Below are 15,252 nucleotides of genomic sequence, written 5' to 3' on the forward strand. Positions count from 1 at the left end.
TTTTGGACAAAGCAGCTCATTTTGACAGAACCCCAGACTGGGAAGTCAACTACCGTACATTAAAAGGCGGAGTAATGCTATCAATTTATAATTTTCCTGATCATCTGTAAAGAGTTAGTCAAATAATCTTACTATACCACTAAAACCGCAGTGTTCACTAAATAATAATTATAAGTTATTCATATTGAACCCACCCTCATAGAAACCTTTGAATATGTAATTACTGCCACGTCCTAAATTGCCTGAAATGTCTGTCTAAATAACATAGAACTGATATACATATCTGATAAAGACTAATTTATTACAGTTACCTGGCCCACATACCTGATATAGCTGAGAAAACAATCAGTTCACACTTATCTGAAGAAATACTGCAGGACAGGCATGTCATGAATAAACAAAATTGACCCCGAGAGGGACAAGCAGTAGAAAATCGATGGATGGATATTGAATATTTTACTCTGTGGTGAATTCAACCTGATTCTATGGCTTTAAAGTTGTACTTTTTCCTATTTCCCACCAGGTGCCAAGTACACCTAGGACAAGTATGACATCACCGCAGGCAGCGGCAGAATGTCAACAATCACGCTCACGTTCACCTGTCAGAAAACAGGAAGGACTTAACCACGGTGGGAAGTCGATCTCGGTGAGTGAAACAATTGTTCTTAAAGGGGAACTGCACTGTTTTTTTTTAATGTTGCCTATTGTTCACAGTCCATATGAGATACAAGAACACATACCGTATTTTTCTGACTTTAGAGTGCATGGGTATATAAACTGCACCAACTAAATTTAAGAAGATTAAAATATTTTTCCAAATATTAGCCGCACCGGACTATAAGCCGAATAAATTAGTTATTCACACAAAAATATTTTGTTAATGTTTATTTACACACACTAATTGTTTCCAAACAGAGCCTGTAACATGGCAATAAAACTGCTGATCAAACAAAACCAAAGTCATCATCATATCATCAAGGACCCACCAGCTGCGGAATCTAGCTCTCCAATCAGCTAAACGGACTCAATAACTCCACGATGACGTTTTGGTAAATTTACTGAGGGATTTGTGAGACTGAAATACTACAACAAGAATGCCATTCTAAGTTAATAATACTGCAAACACTCGTAAATGTGTTAGTATATTAGCTAATGCTAACGACGCTAGCATATTACATTACGATAGCGCGTAAAAATATTAGCGGTGTCAAAATAATACAGATTTTCAAAAGCACAGAGCAAGTGTGACATGTAGTGAAAGAAGTAAAGAGTCTCTAAACACGACTACAGTCTACACTCTACAATAACACCAGAAATAAATGCTGTCATTGCGAGTTGTTTTTCATAAAGAGTGATTAAAAGGGTTGGAGAAATCTCTACAAAAAAAAATCTTAAAGTACAATAAGCAGGAACAATTGAAAATTAGGAAAAAATATATATTATGCAAGAAATTTTGTTTAATACTATAATTAATAACAGGTTTGTTTTAAATCTATCTATACCGTTTTTTTCATAGTTTGGCCGGGGGTGCGACTTATAATCAGGAGCGACTTATGTGTGAAATTATTAACACATTACCGTAAAATATCAAATAACATTTAGCTCATTCACGTAAGAGACTAGACGTATAAGATTTCATCGGATTTAGCGATTAGGAGTGACAGATTGTTTGGTAAACGTATAGCATGTTCTATATGTTTTAGTTATTTGAATGACTCTTACCATAATATGTTACGTTAACATACCAGGCACGTTCTCAGTTGGTTATTTATGCCTCATATAACGTACACTTATTCAGCCTGTTGTTCACTATTCTTTATTTATTTTAATATGCCTTTCAAATGTCTATTCTTGGTGTTGGCTTTTATCAAATACATTTCCCCAAAAAATGCGACTTATACTCCAGTGCGACTTATATATGTTTTTTTCCTTCTTTATTATGCATTTTCGGCCGGTGCGACTTATACTCCGGAGCGACTTATACTCCGAAAAATACGGTACCGGTACTTGTTTGCCTTTTTAAACAAAATGTATGCATCATGTCATATTGACCATGCCCCTGGCCGCAGGTATCTAGGCTATGTAGGGGAAACCCTGTATATTTATGTGTATATATATTTGTATATGTATGTATGTATGTGCATATATATGTGAATATTAATATATTTTTCCATTGTAAATATAAAAAAACAATCGTAAGATGTGGCTAGCAATGCCGCTAATGAGAGCAATCTGTTCTGCCTCTAAATCACTCTAAAAATGCATCCAAAAAAACGGCAAAAATACTTGATGTCCGTTCCATAACCTGTAAAATAACCAAGGTGTAGCAACATTGTTATTGTAAGAGCGAACACTGAGAAACTGTTTCACTCGTCTAGTAACACATCATCTTGTGATGGCATGCTACGGCATTAGCTAGAAGTAAGCTGGCTTGTCAGTAGCTAAATCGCTTTTGAGTTTGTAATGCACAACACAATGCTATAGGACACCAATTTTAGTGACTGAAAAACATGGACATTAAACAGTCTCTCTAAAATATTAGCCCACATTTCATGTTTTGTTTGTACACAGCTAGCCTCTACAGTGTATGTAGTTGTGCCAACAAGCATGATGTGCTGTATGTACCATGATCAATGTTATAGGGACTTACTCGTCTCAATGTACATTTGTTCATTTGGTCAAGCTGTCCGAGGACAATTTTTGCCAGTTGATTTTGGGTACAGTAGGTGGAAATAAAAGAGTATAGTACTGCAGGGTTTGTGAGCGCAAATAGCTGGTCTTTCATTGTGATGCAATTTCTTTGAGCAGTGTCTTACTCGCCAGATACAAGAAGCTTGCATCGATAAAGAGCAGAAGCAGTAGAACCTTTATTTAACCTTTTCTGGTTAAATAAAGGTTCTACATAAGAGCAGAACCTGCTCAGTGGCCTAGTGGTTAGAGTGTCCGCCCTGAGATCGGTAGGTCGTGAGTTCAAACCCCAGCCGAGTCATACCAAAGACTATAAAAATGGGACCCATTACCTCCCTGCTTGGCACTCAGCATCAAGGGTTGGAATTGGGGGTTAAATCACCAAAAATGATTCCCGGGCGCGGCCACCGCTGCAGCCCACTGCTCCCCTCACCTCCTAGAGGGTGATCAAGGGTGATGGGTCAATTGCAGAGAGTAATTTCGCCACACCTAGTGTGTGCGTGACAATCATTGGTACTTTAACTTTTTAACTTTTAAGCAGATTTCTGTTGGCATACTGTAGCTTAACAAGCTTTACATTTACGCCACAGAGTCTCTCCAACCTTTCAGCCTTGCCTCGTGCTCGCTCGGCTTCTATAACTATTAGTTCATCGTTTGTTTATTCAGGTTCAAAAAGATAAGGCTGTGAATCCTCACTTGTCCAAAATATTAGCAAACACAGGTTTGTTGATGGAAGTAGGAAGTCTGTTGCTATGAGCACTGAAATAAATGCGCCCAGGAAAGACTTTCAGGTAATGCTTAAAATGACCAAAATACGGTCAATATTGTACATTAGGGGTGTCAAAGCAATCGATTTTCAGATTAATCGCGATTATTTTTAACTAATCGTAATCGATGAAAATAAATAAAAAATGTATTTTTAAATGTATCTATTTTTTTCAATCTGTCCTGTCCAGCCACTCTGGCAAATCATATTGTTTATGTGCCCAAATCTGCGGTACAGATTTACTTTAGAAAAGATACGTATTTTACTTCTCTGGTTGCCTTATTTGTATTTGACTTAAATGTATGGGTAGAATTTTATTAAATAAAACCAGTAATATAGAAATTAATCAGAAATTATCTACTTTATAGAATAGAAAGTACTTTATTGATCCCTGGGGGAAATTCAGCACCACAGTTCGCTCACAATAGACAATAATAATAATAAATAATATAATATATATATTATACATATATATATATATATATATATATATATATATATATATATATATATATATATATATATAATATATAAATATATTCTACATATACTCTACATTTAAGTGCAGTCAAGGAACATATGCATTATACAGTATGTATTTGTATATGAATGTAGTTAATTCTTGAACTGGCATCCAATGTTATTAAAAAAAGTATAGATTTTGAATGACGAATTGTTTTGAATCGAGAATCATTTTTAATCGAATCATTACCCCGAATAATCGAATCGTGTGGTGCCCAAAGATTCACAGCCCTATTGTACATATTATATATTGTTAAGAATGTGTCTGTTACTAGATTATATACATACTTACAGCATGTCAATACAATGTTGATGGGAGGTTTTGCAGATGTTTTAGAGGGCTTTGAAGGTAACACAGGGTACTCCCATTAGCCGCATCTTATTAGCGTTTTTTTATCGTTAGAATGCAAAAACAAAACATCTGTGGTTTTGTCTCTCATGATGATTGTGAACGATAGGCAAAATTCCTAAAAAAAAGTTCCCCTTCAACACCTTTGCAGGATACTTGGCTCACGGGGGAACATATTTAAGTTATTAATAAATAACTTAATAAATGTCAGATTTTTCAGGATCATCAATATGCCTTTGACCCAGCCACTGCAAAACAAAAGTTGATTGAGGCTCAGGAAAAGGTGAAGGAGTTGCAGCACAGAATAAAAAATGCTATGGACAGAGAAAGAAAGCAGAACAAGACTGTGGAATTTCTGTTAAAAGAGTTGGAAAATAGAAAAAATGCTGAACAATGATCTGCAGCAGAAACTTGACTTCTATCTACTCTGGTAGGTTGAACTACCCAGACTGTTCCCATTAACAAATGCATGTGTAAAATGTATACTTTTTGTTTAAAAAGTAACTAAATCCTCAGATCACTTTTATTCACCTATAAATCAATGTATAAGCGTTACATAGGTATTCACAGTCCTAACGTGTTTAGAAAATGAAAGTCGCGAAAAAATACTTCACATAAGGCCTGATCCAGTTGGCCATCATTTGATTGGAGTTGGTGTGGTCATCGACCAATTCTTAAGTGGCTACTATTCGCCCCTTGTCGACATTAATTTGGGTCCTATCTCAGCCTACACCCAAACACCCTTCCACAATTTGAGAGACACTTGGGGACACACCGTGCACCCGAAATGCCTCGATTAGGATGATATCTTTGCCAGTCACCGGCTGTTCTATCACAATGACGTATTTTTACTAGTAGTATTTATTTATACATTTTTCCTTCTGTTTACTACTTTTGTTTCACCTTTCTTTTTGAAATGGACCTGTTCTCTTCTCTTGATGTTGCGATATGTACGGGTTGACATGCGTCTTCATATTGCGACATTCTTATGTGCCTGAGGCTAGCTGTTAGCATTTGGAAAAGCTGTAAGGTCATGAATATAACAGCTTGTTGTCACCACAACTGGATCCCTTCTTTTATTGTTACATCAACACGACGCTCCAGAACATACGTTTGTTTTTGCCAGCCTTGTTTTAAAGCAACAAACTCAACAGTATATAACGCTATGTCTGTACATGTTGCAAGACAATTGCTTCATTCAGAGACTATTAAAATTTAGTCCCCCCTCTACACCAAAGTATAGCTGACATCAAAGGCATGCGCAGTAAGGATAATTTTAACCTGTATTTTCCAAGATATGTTTACATGCGCTCCAATCCGAATAAACCATCGCGATCAGAATGAAATTTTGACCGGCTCAGAATATTCTAAATGGCGTGTTTACATGAAGCATTTTTATTCCGTTTTGGCTTTTAGTCCGATTAATTGTGTCCATGCGCATAGCTTCTATCACCGAGGCAAGTAAGCAGCTCACCAGTCGATGTCAACATTGGCATTCAAGCTAATGATCACACCACTACAAATAGTTCATCTGTTTTAGCGCTTATAACAACAATATCTCTACTACTTGCTTAACATTCAAGTCACAAAATGTAAACAGAGTATTGTTGGCGGTTTTTGGATGGTTATTTATTGGGTTTTATGGGCAGAATAGAGGAGTTCCCATCGACTATGTTGTATTGTATTTACATTTATGAGTCAGAATGCATTAAAAAATATACATCCGTTGTCATGTTTTTCATAATGATTGTGAACGATAGGCAAAATTCCCCCAAAAATGCAGTTTTCCCTTTAAAGCACACACGCACTCTCATAATGAAACGTCTCTCAACTGCATATGCCAGATATTTGAATTTTTTTGAAAAATACTTTCCCTAGTAATGACATTTACTAAAGAGTAATTCTGATAGTGATTCAATTGCTTTTTTGGTAAAGTAACAAGTAACTATACTTACTTTTTTTTTTTAAATTTCCAAACACTATAGACGAGGTTGACTCTTGGTTCTCTGCTTTTCCTTTCAGTTGAACACATGGCTTGTGCACCAAATGTTGGCAATTGACAAGTCTGATGGTGGAGAGGCCTCAACGAGCACAGACGCTGACGCAGACCTTAAAAGCTCAGAGGATTACCAGAAGCTGCAGCCAACGTCTCCTCCAGTGGTGCCCTGCCTGGCTGGAGTCAACGGGGTTATCAAACAGGAGGATGTCGACGTGAAAGAGGAGGAGGAATTCACTCCGGTCACTCAACTGGCGCTCGGTTCCACTCTGAAACAAGAGTGTGTGTTCGAAGGCATCACTTCACTGTCAGACCCCCCGACACCCTCCTCCTACAAGTGACTTTGACCAGGACTGTAGCCGCTTTCTGTCCGTCACTAACCTTAAAAGACTTCGACACAGACGTCACAAGCGACATCAGCCTGGATGCCATGGTAACCAGCGGCGGAGCTTTCGATGCCAGACGGAAGAGATCCACCTGGATGAGGCCATCTTTGACCAGATCATTCAGCTGGGACTGGAGAGCTTGGACACCATCGACTCCCAGCTGACGGGCACCTTGGCTTGTCTTACAACCACAGGTCCTTATGGATTTGGACTCAGACTCTGGCGGTCCAGACTCCGTTGAGATGTTCTCGTCATCGAGTTCATACTGTGAAGACGAATGTGGAGCCACAGGCTACAGCGGCGAGGTGGATTTGCTCCCATCTAAAGGCTTCTGGATCGACCGCAGTTACTATTCTCCTGCCTTCTTCAACCACTCTCTCTCACATCAAGGAGGGGCCTCTGAGCGACGACGAAGGGCCCTGGGAACGAACTGCATGCACGCGCCATGTGCATCCCTTGTTCCGTCCCGCAGATCGTCAACACGCCAGTGGAAGAATGTTCCTGGAGCTTCTCCGCCAAACAGGTGACCGTCTTTAGGGATCACAGCGCTCCAGGTGGAGGTGGAGCGACTCCAACCTATATAAAGAGACGTGCTGGCTCGGCTGAGAAACAATTCAGGACAACCCTTCAACCCAGGCACAGACGGGATGGCCGTAGTTCGCAGCCTATAAGGAGAAGCAAGAAAAGGACATGAGGAAAAAGGACAAAGACTTTGTTAGTCTTTTTTGGCTGTGGAATACCCTCTTACAAAAGTGTGTAACCATTGATGTTAATAGTCTAAAACAGCTAAAAAAAATTAAAAAATACACAAAAAGAGACTAAAAGTACATAAAAATGTGAGGAAAACACTGAACATTCTTTACGGGACTTACATCCACTCTTTGCCTGCCTGCCAACTTTGCCAATAATCAGAAATGTGTCAGGCATGTTTAGGCAGTAAATAGTTTAGTGGATCCTACAACACAAGCAGGTGGTTAAAGGTCTGTAGTTTTTGTTTGAAGTTCCTGAAATGCTGACAGGCATCAAAACTGTCAATTAACAGTGTATTATTTTTCTTTCTATATCAGCAACTTAATCGTATATATGTTATTTGATATCGCTACATTTAGTCTATTTATACCTGCATTGTCCTTTCCATCCTTACACTTTCCATCATTGTACCTGAGCTACTGTGTGGAACAATTTCCCTTGTGGATCATTAAAGTTTGTCTAAGTCTAAGTCTAATCTTATGGAGATAAACAAGATATTACACAGCTAAAGTTGACAGTTTATTCCCAGGCATTTGAATATGTGTAGAGGTTTAATTTGATTATTGGATTTTGTCTTGATGACATACAGTTCACCAATAATTAAAATGCCATGTATATTATCGTTTGAGTAAATAATCAGAAGTTGGTTTAAATTACTTCAAATTTACAGTTTAGCAATGTTATTTTCTGTCATTCTTGAAATCAATTAAAGTAGTGAAAGTTGGGAAAAAATTATCCTTTTCAGGGGACTTTAAGTGCACCTTTAACTAGAAATATATAATACAATCACATTTTTTTTGTTTAATTGGGATTAGTTAGAAGCATTGTCAAGGTTGTTGTGCTTTTCATTGCTTTCTGCTGTATTAAGTTTTCTAAATGAGTAAACTCAATAGAGAGACTTGCACAAAGTCATTTCATGAAGTATTTTTTATTTATCCAGTGTGCCTGAGTTTCCTTTTTTCTCATATAAATCCTTAGAATTTTGCTGGCAGGTAAATGTTTTTGATTACATTATGTTCTATGTTGAAAGTATGTTTTCTTACATAAATCTTTCTGACTAAAACGATATACAGTTTTTGTCTCATTCCTGTCCTCAATAATGCCCATTAGTGGTTCCCTCATTGTTTGAGTGTACAACAGCGATTCATTGCTTTACATGGGAGGGACTTTCAAAGTGAGAATGCTTAAGAAAAATAAAGAAAAACAAGATTTCCCCAACCACAGAGAAAACTTCCTGGAGAACACATGCGTCAAATTTGATGTACATTTTGGAAACACGGGCCATTGTTTTATTTGAAAGAAGTCAAAGCTGAAAACGCCTTACATCTCGATGCCCTAAAAGATGTGCTAGCCAACGAGCTGACACTTCCCAGCTTTTAACATACTGGCTAGCACTCCTCAACTTAGATTGTGATTTATGGAGAGTCCGAGCAGGGCTGAACACACTTCTGTTCATCCACATAAAAATAGCACGAGATTACTCAAATGGCACGACAACCACATTGATCTTTCTACTAAAAAGGTGAAAGTAATGTAAATATGCCAAGAAGTTAGATATAAAACAATGCAACTCAGCTTTGTTTTGCAACATTTCAACTTTTTCTCACCTGAAAGTTTTTGCTGTTATTTTTTTTTGTAGTTTGGAGATAGGCTAATTGGCAACATTAAATTGGCCCTCGTGTGTGAATGTTCTCTCTGTGTTGGCCCTGCAATGAGGTGGCCACTTTCCAAGGTGTACCACACCTTCTGATAGGCTCAAGCCCCCTCAAACCCCTCAGAGGGACACGCTGTAGAAAATGGATCGATGGATGATTGATCCGCTGAGGCAGCATTTTGGACGCCCTCGTCTTACAATTTAGGCATCAAAAATGTCACCATTCTTTCCTTTTGATTTTCTATGTATTTGTAGTATTAAAAAAAAGACTTTTTAGACTGTGACACTGAATAGAAATAAGGAGGTGGGAGGAAGCCACGCAGTCACGGGGAGAACATGCAAACTCCACACAGAAAGACTTGAAGTGGCTCATCCACCACAGAAGTATTTGTGTTGCCGTGCATTGTGACGTCCCAACACCGCCTTGCTCAAAGATGGCTTTAGCTTCTTCTGGCGGCCAAACTTTGATTTCAAACGAGGGCGGTCGGCCAGAGTCTGTACTGTCGTCTCCTTGTTCAATCTCGGGTCCTGGCACCTCAGATGCAGTTTTTGATGGAACCTTCTAAACTGTTACAGCATCTGGCTGGTTGTCAATCAGTGATCTGTACATATCGGGGCCAAACTTCTTGTCAATGTCATCAAGCTTTTCATTTTTATTCAACCATGACGAGCTGTAGGTCAGTTCTGAGTAAACCTTGCCATCTTTAAGAAATTTGAAGTTTTTTTTAGTTGACACGCAAGCGAGTGCTCCACTTGCGTCAGTACAACAGTGGCTTCTGTAATGGTAAATGGGTTATACTTGTAAAGCGCTTTTCTACCTTCAAGGTACTCAGAGCGCTTTGACACTATTTCCACATCCACCCATTAACACACTGATGGCGGAAGCTGCCATGCAAGGCCCTAACCACGACCCATCAGGAGCAAGGGTGGAGTGTCTTGCTCAAGGACACAACGGACGTGGCGAGGTTGGTAGAAGGTGGGGATCGAACTAGGAACCCTCAGGTTGCTGGCATAGCCACTCCCCCAACGGCGCCACGCCGGTCACTGTCAAATGACTGTGACAAAATGTGCCAACATACTTAATTAAGTCGCCGTTAGAGATTGTCTGACTGGCAGTCACCAGATTTATTAAGTCCATCCATCCATCCATCTTCTTCCGCTTATCAGAGGTCGGGTCGCGGCGGCAGCAGCCTAAGCAGGGAAGCCCAGACTTTCCTCTCCCCAGCCACTTTGTCCAGCTCTTCCCGGGGGATCCCGAGGCGTTCCCAGGCCAACCGGGAGACATAGTCTTCCCAACGTGTCCTGGGTCTTCCCCGTGGCCTCTTACCGGTTGGACGTGCCCTAAACACCTCCCAAGGGAGGCGTTTGGGTGGCATCCTGACCAGATGCCCGAACTACCTCATCTGGCTCCTCTCGATGTGGAGGAGCAGCGGCTTTACTTTGAGCTCCCCCCGGATGGCAGAGCTTCTCACCCTATCTCTAAGGGAGAGCCCCGCCACCCGGCGGAGGAAAATCATTTCGGCCGCCTGTACACGTGATCTTGTCCTTTCGGTCATAACCCAAAGCTCATGACCATAGGTGAGGATGGGAACGTAGATCGACCGGTAAATTGAGAGCTTTGCCTTCCGGCTCAGCTCCTTCTTCACCACAACGGATCGATACAGCGTCCGTATTACTGAAGACACCACACCAATCCGCCTGTTGATCTCACAATCCACTCTTCCCTCACTCGTGAACAAGACTCCTAGGTACTTGAACTCTTCCACTTGGGGCAGGGTCTCCTCCCCAACCCGGAGATAGCACTCCACCCTTTTACGGGCGAGAACCATGGACTCGGACTTGGAGGTGTTGATTCTCATCCCAGTCGCTTCACACTCGGCTGCGAACCGATCCAGTGAGAGCTGAAGATCCTGGCCAGATGAAGCCATCAGGACCACATCATCTGCAAAAGACCTAATCCTGCAGCCACCAAACCGGATCCCCTCAACGCCTTGACTGCGCCTAGAAATTCTGTCCATAAAAGTTATGAACAGAATCGGTGACAAAGGGCAGCCTTGGCGGAGTCCAACCCTCACTGGAAAGGTGTCCGACTTACTGCCGGCAATGCGGACCAAGCTCTGACACTGATCATACAGGGAGCGGACCGCCACAATCAGACAGTCCGATACTCCATACTCTCTGAGCACTCCCCACAGGACCTCCCGAGGGACACGGTCAAATGCCTTCTCCAAGTCCACAAAGCACATGTAGACTGGTTGGGCAAACTCCATGCATTTATTAAGTCGTTACTATAAAACATAGATATTACTTGTCTTTGAATATCCTTATTTTTTAGATTCATTCGATTCCTTCTCATGTACATTTTTGGCCAACAATAAATGTAATTCTTTAGCGGTCCACTCTGTTTCCGAAGAGGTGAAAGTTTGTGTATACCGGCCTCTGGGTCTGGTGGTGTGTCCTGTTTTGTTCTTATCCCCCTTGCATCGTGGTCAAGCTAGCTCAGTTCTCAATAGGTACTAGGCACCATTTTGCCTATCTCGAAGAAAAAATGCCCTATACTTGTGTTGTTTTCGGTTGTACAAATCGCGACAAGGATAAACGCTTCTTCAGAGTTTCGTGAGAGGTAATGAAAAGGGCTGAAGAGTGCAAGATTTATTAAACAACAAGATAAGCAGCTCACACTCCAGTCCAAGGGAGTAGTTGAATAATGCATGAGTTTGCAGTGTTCACTTCGTTAAAGGTTTGTTTGATATGCTTTTAACATTTACCGTATTTTTCGGACTATAAGTCGCAGTTTTTTTCATAGTTTGGCCGGGGGTGCGACTTATACTCAGGAGCGAATTATGTGTGAAATTATTAACACATTACCGTAAAATATCAAATAATATTATTTAGCTCATTCACGTAAGAGACTAGACGTATAAGATTTCATGAGATTTAGCGATTAGGAGTGACAGATTGTTTGGTAAACGTATAGCATGTTCTTTCTATATGTTATAGTTATTTGAATGACTCTTACCATAATATGTTACGTTAACATATCAGGCATGTTCTCAGTTGGTTATTTATGCGTCATATAACGTACACTTATTCAGCCTGTTGTTCACTATTCTTTATTTATTTTAAATTGCCTTTCAAATGTCTATTCTTGGTGTTGGGTTTTATCAAATAAATTTCCCCCAAAAATGCGACTTATACTCCAGTGCGACTTATGTATGTTTTTTTCCTTCTTTATTGTGCATTTTCGACCGGTGCGACTTATACTCCGGAGCGACTTATACTCCGAAAAATACGGTATTTCCCATTTAAGTATTATCTTGACATTATTTGTATTTCTCAAACACATGTTTGCTGCAAGTGTTTCGAAAAGCACCAAATAAAAATAAAATAAAATAAAGCAAATGTGAGCAAAATTTAAGAGTTAAGTTTACCAAAGGCAACATTAATAAATTAATATTTCAGCACATACACAATGTTGACATCTATAGTTATATCTTGATAAAGACGAGGAAAACACACTACTCGTAAACGGTGCGTGCAACAACAACAAGCATGGTGAAAGTTCAATCATAAAATGCAACCATTACCTGAGCAAAAACAATGTATAATTATCCCGGAGAGTCTTGATACCAATTTCCTTCACCTAGCCACACACAAAGAAGTTGTAGACCTCCATGCTTTTCCAAGTTTTCATCTGTTTTGTCCTGTAGAATGGCATCTGGAGCACAATAGTTCGATATGTCTGGGAAGGCGACCGACGTACAATCCTTGATATCACTCGACAAATCTGTTTTGATACAAAACAGGGATCTATTCCATTGTATAATTAGATTATTTTTTTGCTCCTATTTGCTTTTTGCAGGAAGATTCAAGCCTCTTATGTACTCAGACAGTTCGTGCGCTGCTTGTTGTACAATAGCCATCTTAGCTTGGTTGACCACCACTGGTTTTCCCTTCCGAGAAGAAGACACATCTTGTAATAAAAGCAATAGGCCGGAAGACGACTGTTATCTCAAAACACTCTTATATTGGGGCCCTCATGAGTTGAGGTACCACTTTAAATTGCATGCCTCTGTCTTCAAACACATCAAGTCGAGTTAGTGCCATATACCTCAATTTGAGTCTCATGTTAGCAGACTTATCAGAGTCATTCGGTTTTAATAATGATAATAATAACTGGGATTTATATAGCGCTTTTCTAAGTACCCAAAGTCGCTTTACATGTAGAACCCATCAATCGTTCACACCTGGTGGTGGTAAGCTACTTTCATAGCCACAGCTGACCTGGGGTAGACTGACGGAAGCGTGGCTGCAATTTGCGCCAACGGCCCTTCCGACCACCACCTATCATTCATCATTCAATTCACCGGTGTGAGTGGCACCGGGGGCAAAGGGTGAAGTGTCCCGCCCAAGGACACAAGGGCAGCGATTTTTGGATGGTAAGAGGCGGGAAGCGAACCTGCAACCCTCAGGTTTCTGGCACGGTTGCTCTACCCACTACGCCAGTGGTTCTCAAAGGGGATACGCGTACCCCCGGGGGTTCTTGAATGTATGCCAAGGGGTACGTGAGATTTTTTTTAAATATTCTAAAAATAGCAACAATTCAAAAATCCTTTATAAATATATTTATTGAATAATACTTCAACAAAATATGAATGTAAGTACATAAACTGAACATCAAATCAAGTAGGCTATTCCATTCATTCCAATGCAACAATGTAATATTTAGTGTTGACAGCTAGATTTTTTGTGGACATGTTCCATAAATATTGACGTTGAAGATTTCTTTTTTTGTGAAGAAATGTTTAGAATTAAGTTCATGAATCCAGATGGATCTCTATTACAATCCCCAAAGAGGGCACTTTAAGTTGATGATTACTTCTATGTGTAGAAATCTTTATTTATAATTGAATCACTTGTTTATTTTTCAACAAGTTTTTAGTTTGAACAAAAGACAGCTACCATGACCACCCCTGAACTGTGAACCATCACTGTAGACACTTTTCACCTTTGATCACTAAAGACACTTTAACTGCTGCTGTGACCCAAGGTCACCTCCATATTTATACTGTTGACTGTCAATCAGAATGTGCAATATTGTTATGTTACTGACTGTACCTTGTATATACATTTTTATTTTTAGCTAAGTACTGTGTGACTTGTTGAAGGGTGGACTAGCAAAGTAAGATTTTCATAGTACGGCAAACTGTCTGTTTAACTGTGCATATGACAATAAACAATCTTGAATCTTATTTTTATATCTTTTTTCCAAATACTTCAAGAAAGACCACTACAAATGAGCAATATTTTGCACTGTTATACAATTTAATAAATCAGAAACTGATGACAGAGTGCTGTATTTTACTTCTTTATCTCTTTTTTTCAACCACAAATGCTTTGCTCTGATTCGGGAGTACTTGAATTAAAAAAAAATTCACAGGGGGTACATCACTGAAAAAAGGTTGAGAACCACTGGATTACGCCATGCCGCCCCATGGGGGTCAGAATTATTTCCCATTGGTAGGGAATAAAATATTTCCTTAACTCAATTAAATGCATATTTAAAAAATTTTGATATTCTGTGAAAAATTTGGGTGAAACATTGTGGGCTGTTTATGTTTTTGTAAAATGGATTAAATGACACCTACTTCGGCCAACGCTGCATGGTTTGGAGTGAGTGATAGTGAGTGAGTAAAAGAGAGGGAGATCATACACAGTGGGTGTCACCAGCACAGCTCAAGTGTGTCTACAGAGGTACACCACTCACAGAGGCTTCGCCAGACCAGTAAGTATCTAGATTGGATGGAAGCTCTTTTTATTTGTTTGATCGTGTAATTTGATGCATATGTATATAGCATATGTTGCATAGGTGCAGTTGACCTAGTGTGATGGTGACAATACTGATGATGATGATGTAACACTTGAGTTTATTAACAGTAATGATGTAAACCAGATACCTTATTTTAATTATACCCATGTGCGATCGTATTGTTTTTACTACTAATACATTTCAGGGTTAGGGTCATATCAAACGTGTTAGCCTATGTAGTTTATACATTGTTTTTCTGTGGTGATTAAAAAAAACACCTCTCCACATTGATTATACACTGATTTAACTGTGATTACGCGCCACACAGGAAA

Source organism: Nerophis lumbriciformis, linkage group LG22 (genome assembly GCF_033978685.3).
Source record: "Nerophis lumbriciformis linkage group LG22, RoL_Nlum_v2.1, whole genome shotgun sequence".
In the NCBI taxonomy this organism is placed as follows: Eukaryota; Metazoa; Chordata; class Actinopteri; order Syngnathiformes; family Syngnathidae; genus Nerophis; species Nerophis lumbriciformis.